Source organism: Equus przewalskii, chromosome 5, assembly GCF_037783145.1.
Source record: "Equus przewalskii isolate Varuska chromosome 5, EquPr2, whole genome shotgun sequence".
NCBI classification, from domain to species: Eukaryota; Metazoa; Chordata; class Mammalia; order Perissodactyla; family Equidae; genus Equus; species Equus przewalskii.
This window is the reverse complement of record NC_091835.1, coordinates 36,011,061-36,021,045: the sequence shown is the minus strand read 5'-3', so window position 1 is coordinate 36,021,045 and position 9,985 is coordinate 36,011,061. Positions and strand designations below refer to the sequence as shown.

Genomic DNA, 9,985 nt, shown 5'->3' with positions numbered 1-9,985 from the left:
AACATGGAGCACTAACATAGGACAAGACCAACTCATTGTCCTCTCTCTCATTGAGACAGATATGGAACAGTTTAAGGCTGGAGAGAAAAGAGGCAGGAAACTAGTTACCTTCACTGGTAAATCAAGTTTTTGTAAGTCTAGAAAAGTGAAGAGAGAGGTAAACGAGCTGTGTAGAATAAATTCAAGATGTGTTGGGAAGTAACAGGAGTATGACGAAAGAGAGAGAGAAGGTGGGACGTGCATGAGAGGACATGGTGCATTACATGGGAACATGAAAGAGTAACATAAGGAAGGGCCTAGGAGAAGAACAAGAAAATTCTGGAGATGGGAAAAGTTATGAAGTGGCAGGAGTTGCTAAATGGGGATGTGTGTATTTTTACTGATAGGAATCAAGTAAGAGATAAACAGATGTGCATATACACATGAGTATTTAGACCACAATCCCAGTAAAGGCTTACCTCACAGAAAGACTAAGCATGTGCTTAGGGTAGCATCAAATTATTGTGTTCAAATGCAACTGGGGGAAAATTTTTCATATTAAAAAGAAAATTGGACAAGTAATTGTTGGAAAATAATCTAGAATCTTGTTGGACTTCCTTACTCATATTTGAATGTTTAGTATAGTTTTATTTTAAATTATGTATATGAAAGAGCACCATAATCTCTTCAGATCTTGGAACAGCCTAAAGGTCTTAATCTGGCCCTATATCCCCCACAACTCTTGATACCATCCCTTTTCTATCCGCCATGTCTGTGTAAGGACTAATAACATTCAAGTCAGAGCTACTAAATACTAGTATTCTACAGTATAGTCTTGAGAGCAAATACTCACTGGAAAATTAAAAGTCTTTTAACCCAACGTCATAGGCTTCCAAATCATATGAGCCTTCCTGATCACATTACAGCCCTCATTTTAATTGCTGTAATTCAGAATTGCACATTTTTACTTCCTTTGCCTGTTTAAGAGGAGGTCACAGCCCTCACATTGACTACATTTCTTCATTCGTTCCAAATTTACTTCCTCTTCAAGCTTACTTTCTCCCTCCCTTGCTAACTCTAGAGACAGTAGCCAGGGAAGGGGGACTGGGGAAGGAAGAAAAGCATGGCAAGAGGTGAAAAATTCAACCACAAATTCTCCTAAACAATAAGCTCAGCATTTCCTCTCACGCTTAGTTTTGCTGATTCCAAAGGACTTAGCCAGTAGTCCTGCTGACACACATTTTCTTCTGTCTTCACTTGCTTTCTTCCCTGTTCTGCTTTCCCATATCTTTCTTATGTCTCTTCTTTCTGAAATAATTTTGGGTATTATGTGTGAATGTACATTTTCTAAAACACTATGTAACTAAAACATTCTGCTGTCCTCGCACATGACAGATGAGTTGATTAAGTAGAATTATTGGGTCACAAACATTTTCTTTCAACAACCCATTACCACATGTCCATTGTCACCTATGGCAGAAAATAAATCTGAAACCAGTGTTGTTTTGTTCCTTTAGATTATAATTACCTACTTTTTTTCCCTCAGAATTTTTCCCCCTTTTACTTAAAATATGTTGCCAAATAATATGTGAGTCTCTTTTGATTTTTTATTTCCCAAAATACAATGATCTATTTTAGTCTACATATTTAAGTTTCTCTATGTACAAAACTTTAGTTATTCTACTTACATATTTGACTATTTCTTTTATCCTATCTATTGTGATTTACATGTAGGGAAGAACTCCATTTCTTAGGTTGTATTCCTAATTTCCAACACACATAGATCATTTTTGTCTTTCTCTTCAATAGTCTAACAGAGTTTCTCAGATTTAGCTTCCTTTCATAAATTTAGTTTTTCGTACTGTCGATTATCTTCTCTACTTCCTGCAATACAGATTTTAATTACACTATTACATTTTTAATGTTCTACAAGCCTTGCTAACTTCATCAAGCCCTTATTCCAAGTCTATCTATTATAATTTTATGTCATCTTGCTCTCTTCACATGTTTACTTGTTCACATCACATAAAGACCACAACATCTGGCAACCTACTGAGGATGACAAAACATCTGAATATTTTTTCTGCTCCTCTTCCCCTTCTCAAGAGTTGCTTTTCCTTCATGTTGACGTTCCTTGACTTACCCAGTAATTCTTCACAAACGTAATGCTGATTTTTGGAAAGTTTGATGAACTCTGCTTCTGGTGCAAAACCAGTTTCTAGAGGATATCCCTTTACTTTAGCACAGCTGAATTTACATAGAGTACCATCCTATGCATATGATCTGGTTCTTGAAATGTTCAATTTACGGAATATTTTGAAAATTACAACTCATTCCCATCATACACGGGGATGCGACAACATCCCAATTCATTTTCTACTCTTGATCAGTTGTTCTAAGTATCAAAGTCCTAAAAAGGACTATTCATGATGGCAACTAACATCATTTCAGCTAAAGTTCAGGTCTGAGCAGTGGATCTTGACAAACGCTTGTATTAGTAAAATGCTTTGGCCAGTGTTCACATTTTTAAAAATCCCCTCCCAATTTTCAGCTCAAATTACTGCCCATCACCAGGACAAATAACAGAAACATTAATAGGAGAAAAGGGAGGAGACTGATTGTCACCCTTACACAAACAAAAATCTTTGCTCTTGGACATATTGTTAAAAACTCTTATGTTATTTAAATAGGCTCTTGATAATTTGTGGGATGGGAAATACACTTACAAGCACTGGATAGATCTCGGCAGTCCTAATATCTTGAGATCAAGGATATATGGTTTTCATATGTGTTTTTTCTAGTTCTTTCCAGAGAGTATCAGGTAAGTCATTGTTAGTTAAATGCGAAAATGTGAAATGTGGAGTAGAAACCATGTTGTATTGCGTTCAGCTGGGTAAAATGAGAAGAAAATTCTGAATATAAACTGCTTCCTCTCAAAGAACTGTTAAAAGGGAAAAGCAGAAATTGCAAGTCTATGCTGGAGAACATTAGGAAACTCAAATATCAAATGCTGAGCATGTCCAGTAGCAAATGAAGTCTAAGCTACTGGGATAAGATCACGGTTCATATTTAGAGCAAAGAGTTTTTATTACAGGAGATGTGAAGAAAGAGCAAGAAAAGATTGAGAACAAGGATCAAGGTCAGTGTGGAATTATCCATAGCATGTATTCAATAGCTGTTGTGTACCTAGAGTGCAGTTGTGTTTGACTAGCTTAAAGAGCAAATGAAAGGTTAAGCAAAAGATAATTTTCAGGGAACCATAAACATGTAGGGGCATCTATAATGTTACCTGGTAGAGAAAAAAATTTACACTCAATATGGGAGTAATCTAGGTCAATTGTAAACCATAAAATTGTGATATTATGTAGCTTAGCCATAGCAATTGTTAGAGTAAAGAGAAAGATATCCAATCTCTGGTTCATGGTAAAGCAGTATGAAGATAGTATCTTGTTTCCATCTCAAAATATCTGTTTGAAGACAGGACCCCCAGTCCTGAAGTACCCATTGATTTGGAGAGGTAATCAAGATGGTAAGTGAAGCATAAGTAGATTGTATGAAACAAATTACTGGAATAGGTACATGACAAACACTGTCACAAGGCACAAATAAAGCAGAAGTCCAGTTACTAGAACTGGGGAAAAAAAATCAGAGTATGATGGAATCAAAGGAAACTATTAGTCAATAAGCAGCCTACAAAGAACTATTTACATGCCATAAGCAAGTATCATAGTATGCCAACATCCACACTTTTTATGTTCAATGTAAATATGAGTTTGCAAATGTGTACCTTAAATTTATATTCAATACACTAGAATATTAAGGGAAAATAATCTAAAAAAAGGACAATATTGAGTTAATTAGGGCCAAGAGCATAAAGGAGTCAGAAGACATTGCACTCTGGGGTTTTGAGGAATAAAATCAGATATGAGGTACAAAGAACTTTCTAGAAAGCCTGAAAAATAATAGTTGAAGAATTTGAAACCAAGGAAGTCCTGGCACTCTATCACAAAGGAAATTAGGTCTAGGTGACCATTCTCCATTAACTGCAGCAGAAGACTGGATTACTCATATGAGCTCAGTCTAATTTGCTACATTATTACCTTATATATCCCATTTCAAATAAATTCCAACAATGACTGCATTCTCTTAATAAAGAGACATATTTCCTATTCATATAACATAATACATATTTTACAATTATCAAAACAAGTTTGTGAATGTTATTTTCTAAAGATAGATTTCAAAAAATAAAATCTTTTTTCACAGATTAATATTTTTCCCTCTAATGTAATCCATAAAATATTTTTATTTTATTTATTATTTTCCAGTTTTATTGGAATATGATTGGCATACATCACTGTACAAGTTTAAGGTATACAGAATAATAGTTTGAATTGCATCTATTGTGAAATGATTACCACAATAAGTTTAGTTAGCATCCATCATCGAATATAGATACAAGAAAAAGAAAAATCAAAAAAATTTTTTTCCTTGTAATGAGAACTCTTAGGATTTACTCTCTTAACAACGTTCATGTATATTATAGAGCAGTGTTAACTATAGTCGCCATGCTGTACATTACATCCCCAGCGCTTGTTTATCTTGTAACTGGAAGTTTGTACCTTTTGGCCACCTTCCTTCACAAAATACTTTTAAGTCCTATCTCACTATTTCTAAATTCATGCGACCTAAATCAAGTTATAAAAAGTATAGAGCCAGCCGTGGCTAAAATTCTCCAATCACTAGTAGTTATAATTTCGAATTTTTGGTATCTAGAATGATTTTTACCATATCCTAGTACTACTACTACTAATAATAATAAACTTTTCATTATTGTCAACTACGTGCCAGATCAACCCTATCACAGGCCCTTTGCTCCAACCTCACTGTTACATGTGCCCACTTGAAGGTTCCCAGTGCGTTCCTTTAAAAGTGTTAAATATTTTATAATTTTTCTTAACTTTTTCAACAATAGAAATTGAAATATCCTGTTACCTCATTTACTGATATGAATATTTTTTACAACTGTGACAGACTCCAGTGATTTGCTAACCAGTAGTTGGAAAAAGTTACACTATTCCAAATTTCCTGCAGTTTATATTTCATAAAATCTTAGAACTCAAATAGGACCTCATATAAGATCTGTTTCAGTAGTTTTGAAATTTGAGTACCTATATCTTTGGTGATATTTCCAAAGGTAGTGCTGGCAAAGATAGCTTACAGGAAATTATTGTCCAGATCTTCAGTTTCACATGTACTTTGCTAAAATTACTGACTTCCAAACTCCTTCATCACAATGGCCTCTTTCTACTTTGTAAAAGAAAGATATCTGGGCCGGCCGGGTGGCACAGCGGTTAAGTTCGCACGTTCTGCTTTGGCGGCCCTGGGTTTATTGGTTCAGATCCCAGGTGAGGACATGGCACTGCTTGGCACGCCATGCTGTGGTAGGCGTCCCACATATAAAGTGGAGGAAGATGGGCACCAATGTTAGCTCAGGGCCAGTCTTCCTCAGCAAAAAGAGGAGGATTGGCAGCGGATGTTAGCTCAGGGATAATCTTCCTCAAATAAATAAATAAAAATAATAAAAGAAAGATATCTAAGTTCCTTTCTCCTTAATTTCATTATGGTGTGCTTCCTGGGGATGTAGTAAACTCCATTGTGTCAATTAACATATAATGAAATACTGGTAAATGTTTAGAAGGGGAATTACTTTACTTATAGGTGAAAAATACATTTGAAAGTTAGAATGTTTCCATTTCTTTGCTTTCCATAAAATTGAGGGAGTATCTACTAGAGTGGTTAGCCAAGTCATCATTAATAATAATTATCGATGATAGTTTATTGCACAACTCGAAAAGAGTACAACAAATCAAATGGCATTGCTGTAACAAAATTTTCTCCATTCCTATTACCGTTATGTATCTGAAAAAGATTTCACACTGTCTTGATCTATAAAAAAGTATGATGGAGTTTATGCTGAACCGTACAGATTACTGTAGTACATAATATTAATTATGGATACATACTATGATTTGTAAAAGTTTGAGAGGCTTTTCCAATAAAATTGTATTTTTTATGTTTAATAATTATACACAAGTATTTCAATATAATTATGTTGTTTTGATTGTTTCTGTACCAGTAAAAATGTAATCATAACTAAATCCACAAGAAATTTATCATCTGGAGTTAAAAATTAAAGTAAAATAAAATTATAAATGGAAGTTAAACTAAAATTTACAGACTTTTCTCCTCCAGGCTGGAATCAGCCATTTTTCCTCCTGGTTCTTTTCCTGGAGAATGGTATTTAGAAACCAAGATCTCAGCAGTAAGTGAGCTTATTCCTTCTGAAGTATCATTGCTTTAAGGCTGTCTAAGCAGTCAGAGCTACTTACACACACACACCCCCATGCACACATACATTCACACATACTCTCTCTCTCACACACACACGTCTATATCTATGTCTCTATCTATTAAAAACAATGAATTCATACTCATCTCTCTGAATCCAACCCAATATCCCAAGGTTCATTCTAACTGCTCTCATTCCGTATTTGTAACTCTCTTCTCCCATGGCGGGAAACCTGTCCCCCAGTATATTTACTCAATCCTAGAATACATCGAAGCCTTAACCAAAGGATCAAAGTTAACCTTATCAATAGTGGAACAAGTTGACATCCTTTGTCCCTGATATAATGCACTGAGATGAATTCAAAAGTTGCCTAATAAATTCTTCTGGATTAGTTGTTTTTATAATTTTTTAGTGCATAAACAATCAAAATAACATAATCATAAGCATTATAAGATGTTGGCAAATAATTATTAAACATAAAAAGTACAATTTCATTGGGAAAAGCCTCTCAATTAAATGGATTGGACTTTTAAAAATTATAGGATACACTCGTAATTGAATGTTAATTATTATAAAACATTAGAAAAAAACAAATTCAGAGGTCTTTTACAAAATAAGTGCACAGCAGTTGAAATATTGATAAATTCAAAGACAAAGAAAAACAGCAGAACTATTTCAGGTCAAAGAAGACTAAAAAGATATGGCAACTAAATTAAATGGTATAGGATATTGGGCCAGGGGAAAGTGGGCCGGGGTGGGAGAAGATAATACTTATATCTTCTCAAAGTATCTTTCCGCAAATTACCTAAGTACAAAAGGAAAATCATAAATTTACACAGTGGAGAAACCCAAGTGATCAAAGCAACACATGATCTGGGATTTTCTTTTGCTATAGAAGATGTTATTGAGGAAATTAGCAAAATACGATTATGGTTTGTACATCAAACAAGAGAATTTGGTACTCATGTGAATCCCCTGATTTTGTAAATTTCTCCTGATTTTCATAATTGTACTGTGGTTATGAAAGAGAATGCTTTCGGAAAACACAAAGAAACAGGAAATAATTGCCTGTTTTAAGGAACTATTTAGGAGAAAATGAACATCATGTCCTCAACTTCTCAGATGATTGAGAAAATAAAACTTACGTAAGAGAATAGATATAGCTGAAAACATGTACATGCACATTCATCCACCGATCTTTTGATACAGGGCAAGGCTATTCCTTTTTGATTGGTTTCACTGACTGCAGTTCTGCCTCCTTATTCTTGAATAATCTTACATCAATAAAACATTGTCTAAGATAACCAGTTTTAGATTCTTTAAAGTAGAGTCAGAGCTTAAAGACATTTTTTAAAGCAATCTGTATGTAAGCTCTGTCTAGGTTTTTAGAATTTTTTTGCTAATCTTTTCCAATTCTTATTCACACTTAATCCAACAACAACTTTCTAGTGACTCACTTTTCTAAAATGTTCCATCTGTATAGAAACAACTCTTCATTTAATTCATATTTTATCCATTAGTGAAATATTTATTTAATTATGCAGAGAACAATTCCTATAACAGTGCAGGGCCTAAAATATCTCAACTAGTGATGACTTCTCTAGATAAATTCTTTTGAAAGGAGGTCCCAAGGGATATTAGTAATGACAATAATTTCAAAATTAAATTAGTGATGTTCCCAAAAGTGGAGTAAGGTACTGTGCTGTATGGCTCTCCCAAGCACCCCCAACTGAGTGTTAATACCAATGAATGGCATCAGTTGTTCAATGTAAGGGACAAACTGTCATGAACTATACTAATTAGGAGATCTTGTATTAATTGATAAAGAAAAAGCCATAATTGACTTATTATTCTACTCAAAAATATATACCAAGTAGTTGTCTAAGTGCTTGGAATATATCAGAGAACAAAATTCCTCCCCATTATGGACCACATATTCAGATATAGCAAGTGGGGAAGGAGAGAGACTGACACCCAGGAAAAAATGGACTAAATAAATAAGTAAACTCCTTGTATGTTAGAAAGTGAAAATTCTATAGAAGAAAGAAAAATTAATACAGCAGTGGAGATATAAGGATGGGAGTTATTTTAAAAAATAATTATGGAGAAGACTTACTGAGAAGCTGATTGAGATTTGAAGAGGATGAAGGAATTAATGTTCTAGACAAAAAAACGCAGCTAGTACAGTGGTCCCAAGGAAAGACGGTGCTTGATTTGCTTGAAAGCCAGCAAGATGGCCAGCGTAGGTCGAGATTAATGAGTAGGGAAAGAGTCAAAGTAGATTCAGAGAGGTAAGGGAAGTGGTGGTGGTGGTGGTGGGAGTTGGTCAGTCCCTTATAGACCATTTTGAGTAGTTCTACTTTTATTCTGAGTGAGATAGGGAGCCTTTGGAGAATTTTGAATAAGCAAATGATATGATCTGACTTAAAATTTAAAAGATTTACCCTAGTTATCTTGTTGAAAACAGATACCTGGGAGAGGTAAAGTGAGTTAGGAAGCTCAGGCAGGATTCTAGGCATGAGATGATGGTGACTCTGACCGGGGTGGTTGTAACAGATGCAGATATATTTCTAAAGTGATGCAAATAAGATTTCCCAAAGAACTGAATATGAGATGTGAAAGAGAAGGATCAATGATGACTACAAGAATTCTGGTCAGAAGAACTGAAAATTGTGACATAAATTTGCCTTTCACATGGCAGTGAAAACCTAGAATCCATATTCGTAATCCATGGATTTTCTTTATTTACATCCTGTAATGTCTACTAATACTTAGGTTAGGAGAGTTCCACTGAAAGATTTTAATGCCTATTTCAAATTGCATTTTTTATTTTCTTTATGGAGTGGGCTGTGCACAAAGAATTAGAGCTGAGTTTGAATGTGTTTTAGAATCAGTCTCCAGAAATATTTCACTCAGACTTTCCACAGTAGTCCATCTTTCCATCTTGGAACATTTCCTAAGTGGCTTGGAACATTTGTAGTGGTTCTCTAACAATTTTTTCCCAGTGTCTAAGTCAAGTTCTTGATTTGGTGGTCAACATAATGTATGTCATTTATCTTGATCATAAAAGCTGTCATAGAATAATTACAGGTTGACGTTTGTTCAATAAAATGTCTCTTTAACCTACCTGTCACAGTTTTACTTTTATCAACTGACCTCTGATGGTTACTGTTTGGGCACTTGTTTCTGCATGTATTTGTAAATTGAATTGATTGACAGGTCATGAACTATATGAATGATTCTTCTTTCTTTTTAATCCATAGTCTGAAGATTTTCAATTTCTTTTTCAGTTTTCTCTCTATAATACCAGACCCCTGGGGACTGACTTTCACAGAATAATCTTAATTTCATATGGAGCTTTAAAACATATAATGAAACTCATATACCAGTAATGGCAGTCATGTTGGAGATCCCACAAACCTTCTTCTCCTCTAATCTCATTGCTTGGCAGAAAACCTGGAAGTCATCCACACCACTCCATTAGCACCCTCATCCTTAACCAGGTCCATTTTCTTCTTCATTTTAATAACCGCTAACTATAGTTTCCTCTCAATGTGCACTACCCCTCCTTCAACTCACTCTTAACATTTCTTTCTTGAATTACTTGTGTAGCAAGTACAACAAAAAGTACTGATTTAAAAGCTGTCTATAGCT

The 9,985-nt window shown here is 34.6% G+C and overlaps 1 protein-coding gene across 2 annotated transcripts in view; it reads left to right on the top strand.

Moving 5' to 3' along the window:
- The first annotated feature begins 2,925 nt into the window (after positions 1–2,925).
- Positions 2,926–9,985, top strand: part of CD163 (CD163 molecule) — a 47,299-nt gene continuing 40,239 nt past the window's right edge. Inside the window, exon 1 of one of the 2 annotated variants that reach the window (XM_070619027.1) lies at positions 2,926–3,118. The gene's annotated coding sequence lies outside the window, so the exon portion shown is untranslated. The remainder of the gene's footprint in view (positions 3,119–9,985) is intronic. The other variant, XM_070619023.1, reaches the window with a different exon arrangement.